The sequence below is a fragment of the Trachymyrmex septentrionalis genome, unplaced genomic scaffold, assembly GCF_001594115.1.
Source record: "Trachymyrmex septentrionalis isolate Tsep2-gDNA-1 unplaced genomic scaffold, Tsep1.0 scaffold129, whole genome shotgun sequence".
NCBI classification, from domain to species: Eukaryota; Metazoa; Arthropoda; class Insecta; order Hymenoptera; family Formicidae; genus Trachymyrmex; species Trachymyrmex septentrionalis.
This window is the reverse complement of record NW_017304428.1, coordinates 1,943,932-1,956,068: the sequence shown is the minus strand read 5'-3', so window position 1 is coordinate 1,956,068 and position 12,137 is coordinate 1,943,932. Positions and strand designations below refer to the sequence as shown.

At 30.4% G+C, this 12,137-nt stretch overlaps 1 protein-coding gene across 5 annotated transcripts in view; it reads left to right on the top strand.

Annotated features, from left to right (window-relative positions):
• The first annotated feature begins 1,515 nt into the window (after window positions 1-1,515).
• The window catches only part of LOC108756640 (C-type lectin 37Db-like), a 102,239-nt gene continuing 91,617 nt past the window's right edge, over window positions 1,516-12,137 (top strand). For 2 of the 5 annotated variants that reach the window (XM_018500617.1, XM_018500612.1), the window contains exons 1-2: window positions 1,516-1,931; window positions 4,748-5,093. The gene's annotated coding sequence lies outside the window, so the exon portion shown is untranslated. Of the gene's footprint in view, window positions 1,932-4,744; window positions 5,094-12,137 lie in introns of all 5 variants that reach the window. The other 3 variants (XM_018500615.1, XM_018500614.1, XM_018500613.1) reach the window with 3 other exon arrangements.

Sequence of the window (12,137 nt, the reverse complement as noted above, 5' to 3'; positions counted from 1 at the left end):
TAGCATAATGCATTTCGAGGAAAAGAATGAAGTAAAAGAAATGTATAATCAGATTAATTTAGAAAATTATTTTAAAAATTATTTTATCATTTAAGATTCTCAGATCTAAAGATCTACAACACAGTTTTACATTAAAATATATCTAAATATAATTATATTTATGAAAATAACTATAAAATATTTTATATACATATCAGTTATAAATTGTTGTTGATATAACCTTATATAAAATTAATATCAACCAAGTTTGGTGAGTTGGGAAAACTGTAATAGCAACAGTTGCAAAAATAAACTAACAATAAGAGATTGTTTCAGGTCAGTGAAATCGAAACGTATCATAGTTTTCGTATCGCGATGGCACCGATATCTTATGACGGTTGAAGGTAACGTCGCATTGGCACTATTGGCAGCGTTATAAAGTCTTAGTGAAGGTACAAAATTCTTGATTGCGATGAACCAAGAATGCGGTATCCCGAAGAAATCCACTCTCTTTGTATCGCGATATTATGCGAGTGAAAATATATTGTTAAAGGTCGATCGTGATTATACGTTTTGTTACTCCGACTCGATGATGAACGACTTATCGGTAGTTTCGCGTAAGATGGAATTATGGAAGACGAACCTGCGTTCTACTTCTTATATCTGCAACGATCATGCAACACTACCGTGACTAAAGATTTAAAGTCATAACTTTCCCGCTCTACCTAATGGCAAAAGCGTTATTTACATGAAACTAGTTTGTATCAGACTTTTAATGAAAATGATTAAATTAAATAATAGAATGGCTCGAATAAAGATATCCAACAAAACTGAAAACTAATATCATCCAATTAGAAAAATTATGAATTGAAAATTCTTATGACAACTTCAACAGTTAAAATATACCTATATAACCAGAAATATAACTTCATCTATCTTTCATTTGAAGTATGATATTATCTTCTATGATGGTTTCTTATGATAGTATAATGACTTCATGCCATGGTTTCATATAATAGCATAATTTCAGATAACATCAAAGTTTCTGCTTGTTATATCCTATAAATAGAAGCATAATATTTGATCCATTCACGATCAGATACACATCTTGAGTCAAAGAAATGTAAACAAATTACTCAATCTGCCTCCTACACCAACCATCAGTTTCATCTAATCATCGTCAACAGTAGCGCTCATTTTTCTCATGGGAAGAGAGACAACTTCGATCGCTACCGTGACATATATGCGGCCATTCGGGCCAAGCCTCCGCGAAATCATTCACGGAGACCTCTCACTCTCCCCACGTGTTCGCCACAGTATGAGCCTTCGCGGCGGGGAGACAAGAGAAAATCATGAAAAGTAGTAAGTGTGAGCGAGTGAGAGTGAGTTCGACCACAGTGCATGTGAGAAGAAGAGAATGAAAAGACCATTCTCTTCTCTCTTTCTCTTCTTCTTTCTTTCTCTGATTTCTTGCGAGAGACTTGGCGAATGTCCTGGTAACGAGAGAAGTCGCCAGTGTCTCGGTAGACCTCCATCTGGTACAGCGGGCTGAGCTTCTTCGGATACCGTTCATCCGTCTGTCCATTCCAGTTGCTCGCGTGCCATCTGGCAAATCGTAGTGCCAGATTCTTTGTCTCATAATTTTTCTTTTTTCTCCCTTCGCCTTAGAACGGACTAGCTCGATACTCGTGGGAACGGGAGCGTGTGAACCGGAATAAATAGTATCGAGTACGTAAACGTTTTTTTTTGTGGCACGTTCGAGATCAGTCTTGGCGCGTGCCGATTTCAGCAAGACCGCCAACGAGAATTTCCAAGTTTTTAGTGCAACCAACTTATATCGGCTCCTTCATTCGCGCCGCGGGCAGTCGCGTGCCGGCTTTGATACTTGCTCCGTACGTCTGATCGATATTACGTGAAGTGAAATTGATGACAACTGCTTCAAATTATTCTCGGTAATAGAGTTGGAAATAACGTTATAACAATGCATTCTTCATTATAGTCAAGTCAATAAAAAATCGTAAATATGTAAATAATTAAACAGTAAAAATTATCTGAAAGGTTGAAACTCTTAATTAATTTATTTATTATCTTATGTACTTCGTATTTATTCTCTGTAATGGGAGTTTTTTTTTGGAAATATGTAAAGTTAATTAAATTAATTTAGACACCAATAACTTTTTAATTAAAAAAATAACGAAAAAGTAAAAATAAAACTTACTAATTTATTTTAAATAAATTGTATCGGATTTAATTTTATACAATTTATTTTAAATAAATTTTATGTGTAACAATCAAATTTCATACAATAAACTGATTCTTGTAAATGTACTAACATTAAACACTACAAAAAAAATTACAAAAAAAATTTTACTTGATTTTTTATTACATATTAATTAAACAGTATTTGCTATATGGGCACAAAATTTAGACATCTTTACAATTTGCGCTTTGGTAATCCTAACTATTTGTTATACATTTTATACTGTGATATAAATATCAGTAGAATCTATAATGTATTATTTTCAATTACATATATGTACAATATTGTAAACACCGAAAAAGGTTGTTGTTTCAATAAGAAAAAAAATTCATTCTCTAATAAATATTCTCTCGGCGGTAAATATTGCGGTTAAGCAAATAGTAAGTGCGAATGTGAATGTAAGATACATAAAACGCCGTACCGATGCATCGCGTGATCGCGCAATTTAATTCGATGACCGACTGTATTAGGTTTGTCTGTGTTGTGCTACTGCATCGTTGATCTAATCGGGAGGAAATAATTTGTTTGGCCGCACCCGGGGGTCATACATAGGGTCTGATTGGCTGTAGATGATCGATCGTTGTATATTGAATCGTGTTACCGTATGTAAAGCGGGAATTAGAGACTATCTATATGTTATCATTGTCGTTAAGCAATAGAGTGTGAACATTACAAAGAAACTTTTTCTGATGGCTTATTCGATAAAATATCAATTTACAAAATTGTAAAATAGAACAATCTTCGAGAAATTAAATTAAATTACAAACTCATTATAAAAGAAATAAGTACGCAAAAATTTCATGCAAATTCAAGATCAATGCAATGAATTATTTTATCATTTTGATATGGTATAATTAGATAATAATGCATTATTGCTTCAAAATTTGAATAGTTGTATGTAGTCCAGCATTGTTAAATACTAAATAATTGTACAATATACTTTAATGAATAATTTATATATATAATATCTATATTATAATACCTATATTCATTTGTTATAATATTAAATAAACGTGTGATTACATTTTGTGAAATCGCTATTTGTGCGTTTTCTTGATGTCCTGATAAAATTTTGAATATTAGATATTGTTTTTAAAAACAATCTTTTATTTCCTATATTCTTGTACTAGACTGCACCACATAGCATAGAACTCTCTTTTTTAATATTTGACTTTTACCAAATTCGAGAAAATTAAATTTTTGAGTATATAAAATATATTAATATAATTTTTATTTATATTGTTAATGAATCTTAGTACTTAGACAGCTTATATATGTAAAAGAAATTTGAGACTAATGACATATTTATAGGCAGCTTGAAAAATACATATTTTATGAAATTCATTAAAATTTCATAATTTTACAGACGTATTCATGCTTTCTTTAATTCCAAATTTTTTAAAAATTAGACAATATAATTAAAACATGAGCTTCACTATTCTATTCCGTTGTATCAAACACATTATATTATTAATATAATATATGATATAATCTATAATATATAATAATTATTATTATATTTACAATCGTGTAAATTTGGAGCACAACATTACGATGCAGTTTCATATAGAGTTTGTTTTACGTAAATAAGGCCAACAAATCTAACGAGAGGTTTTTAACCGATAAATTGACTGTTTCATAACAAGCGTACTTGAAGCTGTTGCTATTGCATTCCGTTTCTAATTTGCGTTCCACTACTAGTTCTAACGTTCACCTTTAAGAACGTCACTCGCATGATATAAAATGTTCATCAAATGGTATCGTCGCGAAAATGCCACGTTAAGTACGATATTTACTATTTATTTAACATTTAAATAGTATTTAATTTGTGATTTGCATTTTAAATTTGCGTTTTTAAAAAGGCAGGAGTAAATTATTCTATCACCATAAAAAAACTATTAAATTTTATTATATGCATTTCTTTCAATAATTATTTAAACTGCTTTGCAGAACTTTAATTTTGTAGTTATAAATCGGATAAATTGCTAGTATTTCAAAAAAAATAAATCATTATGTCAGTATTATAATTTTTAGAGTTTTTAAATAAATTTCTGACTTTTTAATTTTGTTAAATTTTAATTGTCTCTATTTTAATGACGATATCTATTAATTTCAATCAGCTACTAAAAAAATTATACATGTATATGCGAGGTTTGGAAATCCAACCGCCTACTTTGCGCTTCTGTATGAAACATGAATCAAACATTTCTATTAGCATATTACAGTCACTCGATATAACATATGCAACGATTCAACACGACGCCTAGCAATAAACCTGCTGTACACAAATTGAATTTTTTTTAATAATCGACAAAAATTAAATAAGGAAATATTTCTTTCCGGTTGTAAAGCGTTTTATTTATAAATATTATAAAATTAGAAAGCAGCCTAAAGTAATTACGTGTTTTAAAGCGATTAGTTCCCGCTAATATTTTTCAAATTCGTGTCAAGAGTCTGTGCTCCTGTAACATGCATTAAATGTCATAAACCTTCCTCTTTTTGAAGCAGTTGTAATTTCACTTCCACGTGTGTAATCCACTTTCACGAAACCGGTATTGTGGTGTGGCGACACTCGATCTATCTGGATCTCGGCAAGCCGCCTGGCGTTCGGGACGATCAAAATTATAATGCGAATCTGCCAATAAAGTTGGCCGCGAATACCTAAAACCGGTTGTTATATGGGATTATATTATCTTTGTTGGACTCTCAGGGTTCATAGTGCGCTAGTAGACGTGCTGTAGGTGCAAAACAGTCTCATGTGTTACATGGTGTGCTGAGCTAAAAACGAAGACGGCGGAAAAAAAAAGAAGTGAGAGATCCACGGTGGAATTTCTTTAGCCAACTTTGCGAAACGGTGAGTCAAGTAGCGAGATAAAGTTTAATGGATCTTTGGGGTCAAACTTTTGATGTACGGACGAACGAGAGAACGCATTCAAGCAGTACGTGAGCTTCATCGTAACTTTGAACAGTGCTTGCGTTAAAACGCTTCTGCACCTGATCATTTCTTACGTCTATCTGTCGTGCCTGCGAGGAAAATGTGGTTTGCGACATTGTTTCACTTTATCTCAAGCAAAGTTGAACGAGATAAATGTTATTTAAACGACATAAGACACTTTTAGTTTAAAAACAATAAATTACAAGTTGCAAAATGTAATGTAATTGATTGGAATAAATAGAAATTATAAACTTTTTCAAATTTAATAATTTTTTAATTAAATTAAATTTTTTATATTGCAATTTTATTAACTTTTAAACGTTTCTTGAGGTGTAGCATACGTGGCTTTTCCTTTTCCAATGTTTTTTCAATACTTTTCTCATTACTTATAACATTTTTATTAATAAAAATACATATATTGACTTGATATCATATTGTTCCGTAATGTCTAACGTTTCAATTAAAAAAAAAGAGAAAATTATAAAATTAAGTTAAACTTACTGTAAATTATTATAAAATTTTTAAGATATTTGTTTTTTAATTAAATTTATCAATAAAATTCCTCGATTAGAAAATTATAATATTGTTCTACTATCCACAGTATTGTTACCTCACTGAATCAAGAGCATCCCGATCGCTATTTGGACAATCGAATTTGCTGGATACCGATACCACGACATATCGATCGGCCAACAAACGAATTTACCGAACATTTGCCTGCTAATTCACCTATGCATGCCACATAATCCGGTTACGTCCGGTAGCACCGCAGGAATGCGCGGATACTCAGCTGTGTAGCTAATATGTAGTACTATGTGATGTTGGTTTTCGCATAAATGTCTTCATAAGAAAATGTATATGGACGTTAAACAATGAATTAAAAAGAAGCACGAAAATAAATGCATTTGCATCAATTGATAATTAATTATAAATAAATATATACCTATAGTAATTGAGTATTATACCGATAATACAATTAAATGTTTTCGAAAATGTAATAATTGATTTCTTTGTCTATGAATTAAAGCATTTATTGAAGTTTTATATATTGTAAATTCTGACATTTTTTATTCTTCAATTATTAATTTTAAATTCTAAGCCATTTTTTTTAATAGTACATTTTGAAAGTATTTAAAAATTTAATTGCTAAAAAAATGTATAACATAAAAAAGAATGCATATAAATTTAGGATATCCTTACATACTGAAAACTTAATTTATTTTACTTAGCCATTTTTTAGTATATATAGTACATTTTCAATTTTCATTTATTACCGAACTTTTGTTTAACCGTGAGAGTTCAATGCTGTCAAATATCAATTAATTATTTAAAATATCAATTAGCTATTTAGTCTTTATTTTATTAATATTCTTGACATTTTTTACGTCTAATTGAGTCTCCTAATCATGTTTACTTATAATTGAATTTAATGATGCAACTGTATTTTATAGTATTATGTATATATAGCACAGCCGTGCAATCCTATTGATCTATGGTTACAGGAAATACGATTGTCACGCCCTACGTGTCCCTTCATACAACAGTATAACCCTTTGACACATAAATCCTATTCAGTATAATCTCAGTCACACAGTGCTTACAATTTCAGCAGCCCGTATGTGTGATCTCAGTTTCAGTCCTTAGTTTACAATCGGACTAGATCAATTATTTTCAGTTAGAGTAAATGTATTCGCAACTCTCAAACATATTTCCTTAATGCAATGTCATTTGATCGACTATAATACCGCGATTTTAGAAATAATTCTCTTTTAATATTTTCAGAATTCAGTTCTTGATTGATTAAATTTTTGGATATTATTTCAAATTTTCTGAAGAGATTGTAAACTCTTATCATTCTATTTTCGAGCGTTATGCCTTTAAATTTTTATCTGTTTGTTTCTAATATCTTCATAATTTTAATCATAGAACTTAGGTATTAAAAAATACTTGTCGGAAAAAATTTTCTTTCGTAGCATTAATATCATGTTATTAATTTTTTTACAATATATTAGAAAAAAACTGAAATTATTCTTTTTACGATTAGGATGACAACAAAAATTAAAAATAGAGAAATATAAGATTAAATCCATTTATTTATTAAATCGTGCTGAACAAATTTCATATTCAGTTGTTCAGTCGATATTTGGTTTTCTGGAACTTCGAATTGCTTTATACGTGTGTTGCAATTGAATTGGCCGATTTGTCGGCGGATCTCGCCAAACGTTTGCCCACCAATTTGCTTAGACACAACGTGCGTGAATCTACGGCAATCTCGTTAGCGTTATTGGGTACACAGTAACGCGCGAATGCGTCGCGATTACAGTGATGAGCAAATTGTCCGGTGTATCGTCCGGAAACGGACGCTTTGCAGCGTCGTTGTCTTAATGAACGATCGTTCTTCCGCCTCGACGAACTCGATCTTCACGCGACTGGAAATTAAACTGAGTTTTCCTTAAACACTGAGTCTCTACGCGGCATGCATTGTTTATTTATGATAATAGTAGGAGGAGAAGCGGGTATTTATGATAACTGGGTTTCATTTCAAGCAATTATAGCTGTAGTATATATGTACGCTAGTTTGTAATGATTTTAATATTTATTAATTATTAATTATATTTTTTATTATGTACTCATATATTCCTTCTTTTATTTCTATTATTAAATATACATACAAATTTATTCGAGTTAAAGATGTGGTAGGATTATTCCTCCATATTCTATGTAAAGAATATAGGTCAACAAAAATAGATAGCATAACGTCATAATTCAAGAGGTAGCTTTAAATAGCTTCTTTGTCTTCTTATAAAAATATAATTAAAAATAAAAATAATATTAATGAAAGTATTATTGAAACATATGGATACAAAAAATTTTCAAGTAAATGGAAAATATATGTACTTCAAATTGACATTGCAACATTATTTAAATTAATATTATAATGTTCGTTAAAAGAATTTATATCTGACCTAATCCGAGTTTAAAGAATTCCAAAAACTATTTAGTGCTTAATATTTATTGTTATAACTTAGTATAACGAGAGTATTTTTTAAACTTGATTGTGCCACTTACTCGATACGCGAATTTGCTGATTCACTAACATGTAAATATAAAATGTGCCAATTTGTCGGATCGTAATTTCAACTCTAAATTGTCTAAAGAATCTGTTAGTGAAATTAAAGGGTCGGAGGTTTTTTATATATATATATATATATCGATTTTAACAAAACCGTTTTATTTCATGCCAAACGGCCGATTGCGATCGAGCTGTCCGCTGTCATACTTCGTCAAGCTGGATTTCCGCGAATTGTAAAATATCATCGAACGCCGTGGGAGTAATTCGAAATCCGTTTTATCAATTAATATCGATGGACGGCCGTATCACAACGGTTTCGTAGGTATTTCGCAGAATTCGAGCCCGCAAAGCCCGCCGGTATAATTGCCGCAGTGGTATCGTTTGTCAGTAACCTGTCATTACTTTGGCTTCTCTTTTTCTTTCCATATTGTTTGCGGCTTTGATTATGCTATTTTCTCGACACTATTCCTCTCTCTTTCTCTTCCGTCTTCATTGAGATTAAATCGCATCAATGATTATTGTTTTCTACTGCGGTATTAGTGGTAATACAAAGATAAAGTATTACTGGTAATATAAAGATAAAGTTAATCGACTATAAGCAACTTAAATAAACTTTCTATAAAAAGTGATATCAACTCTGTTCTCATAAAATATCTTTCCATTTTGTATAATGTAATTTCTGATTTATTCGTAGATCTTGTACATAAACTCAAAAAATTATCAGGTTTTTAAGAAACAAAAATTTAAAATTATATATTGATTTCATTTTGTGTGTATCATAAATGATGTTTATAGATGAAATATATTTTGAAAACCATTTTATGTAATAAAGAAGCATTTAAATTAATTATTGATGGACAAAAATTATTGAATTAATTATATTTCATTCCCTTTAGTTTATAAGATACCTTTCTCGAGATTTAATCTTTCACAGCAAAGAAAGATTTATTTCTATTCAAAAATTTAATTTTATTATACATGTATAACGGAGAAATTTCGTCTTGTGCTAAAGATAACCCATTTCTATTTGCATCGCAATTCTATTTACGTCGACGTACATACAAATAATTTCATTTGCAACGGAACGTCTTATCATTAGTAGTATCGTCGTCGGTCGGAAGTTTCGACACGCAGCACGAATTTCGCACTCGTGCGATAAGAGAGGAGAAACGGAACTGCTAGTGGAGGAAGCGTCGTACCTGTTTGTTGAGCGTGTAACGAGTACCGTGGTAATTGCTCCGCAATCGAGGCGGTAACTGGTACAATATCTGCATGCATTGCGCCCGCGGACGAGACTTAATTGCGCCTGCGTCAAGAACATGTATCTACCGATGCTTTCTAATGCTCTATGATGACGCGAGACACGCGAATGTGCCGCTCTTTTGTTGCAGAGATCGCTGCGTTGAAATTGTCATGCTCTCGACGTTAAACTATCCGCGATCTCGCAGCTTTCTATCATCGTTCGTGAGTGATGGCGAATGTTTCATAAAGTTTAAATTAACGCAAGATCACTTTGGAAAGATAAGACCCGTATATCAGCGTTATCATTTTGCTGCGAGTTAGGACGATTTATTTCACAATGAAATCTACACGCACACACACACACACACACACACACATACACACACGCGCGCGCGCACATACATATATAGAGGAAAGCCCCCTATTATGAGATAGGCGCCTAATATGAGATAGCGGCGTTTCTGCTAAACTAATAAACGCTATTTACTGGCTCCACTATGAATTTATTGCTATTGAATTGAAAATTATTTAGTAGAGAATTCATCATTAGATCATGCCTGTGATCATTGTAAAAAAAGATTTTAGAATTTGGATGTCTTCAAGTTTCATTGAGATGTACCTTTAAATCTTGTTTATTATTTATTAAATAAATATTTGGCAATAAATTCTTCATGTAGTGATAGAATAAAGTCATACTAATAGAAAAGTATAGGATATGTTGAATTGTTTAATTATAAAAGTTAGATTTGATGATCGTAAAATCTTAAGGCGTGGAAATCGCAATATGAGATAGGGTATTTCTAATATGAAATAAATGAGATACCCATGCTCCTATGTTATAATAAAAATCGTTGCTAAAGAATAAATGTTATTGTATAATAATAAAAAGGATAACCGGAATGAATGTCGAGTACCTATTTCTGCGATGCTTGATTCCAATTACCTGAAGAGTTCTGGATATAATCTATCGCATGCTTATTTTTCACGTACGCTGGCTATTTGTTTGCATTTTAGAAATATGAAATAAAGTTTTTTAATTGCAATACTGATATACTTTGCGTTTTACTATCGATTTCTCGGGACATCTCATATTAGGAGCAAAATTTTTTGATTTTGTAATTTGTTCACTTTTTACATTTCTTTAATTTAAAAAAAAATAAAATTTAAATTAAATTTTATATAATGTTCTTAAAGCTCATTAAATTCCCTTCAAAATGATTTATTATTTTTTTAAATTCTGCCCATAGACTTCTACCATTTATTCAAAATGAACTCTCATAATAGGTATCTCATATTAGCCTTTTCTCTACATACCTATGTATATATAATGAAAGATGTCTTTTTATGACTATATTAGTGATAAATTATTTTTACATCATAATATTTTCTTTCTAAAAGTAATGAATGGATCTTTCTTTTTAATTATCACGTAAAAAAACTAAATTAGAAGAATTAAAAATTAGTATAGATGATGTTTATTATACCGCACGTTTTAGAATGTATAAATACACATTGTCATATACAAGAATTAATTATTAAAAAATTTAACAATTTGTTATATCAAGACAAAGTACTTTATCAATTTAAAAACTTATTAGTAATTTTAATTCAATGTAAGAAATTAAACAAAATTTTTATGATGAATTTGCTAATTTATTTTTTAAGTTATTAAATTTTATTCAATTTTAAGCAGAAGTCTGCTTCTTTTTTTATAGAAACATCTGAAAATGTCTATTACGCAATACAATCAAATCGGTAATTTCTTCTTCCTTTCTGATTCCAACTTATACAATCTACGAGCATAACGTGTAAAATTCACGATTGCAATAAATTATTGTTAACGTGAAACACGTGCTTTTCTATGTGCACAATATATTGTATTTTGTTCTAATATCCTACATGGTGTCGATACTGGACGCGCTTATGTATATATCTTTGTTTATGTGCTATTACGAAACAATTACGTAAGGTCAACGTGTGGCAATGAGTGCAGCCAAGCGGCAGGTTAATTCTGCCGCTATTGGAACGAGGAAAAGGCGTTTTTCCTTGCATCCTACATGTTGCTGTAACGAGAATAGCATAGATCGATGTCGCTTCCGAATAATAAAAAAAAAAATAAAAAATAGATATAGAAAAATAAATGCACTAACGCGAGTTATTTATAATACATATCTGAATATCGTGGTTGTTGTGTGCAACGTTCAATACTGTTGGTAAAATAAGCAAATAAATATTTCATAATATTCATGGCATATTTGTATCATATTTTGTAACGATAAGAATATCAAATATAAATAATATTAAATATAATAACAAAGAAAAACAATTGTCAGAAATACTTTTTGTTAAATTGTAATAAATATGATTATATAAATATGAAATATTATTTAAAGATATTATGTAAAGAAACAAATGCCATTGCATTATTTCTTTTCTCGATATTCTACCCCAAGTGACAAAGAAAAAATTCATTTAACTCATCAGAGATAATAATAATATACTGCAATAAGTTTATGTATTATTATAATTACCGTCTAAATTATTTCATGTGTTTGTCATGTTAGTGTCTTTTAAATAAGTCGTTATTTTTTAAAAATTATATTAGTTTCAATATTGAGAATAATCCAATTAGGGTCAAAACATATGTT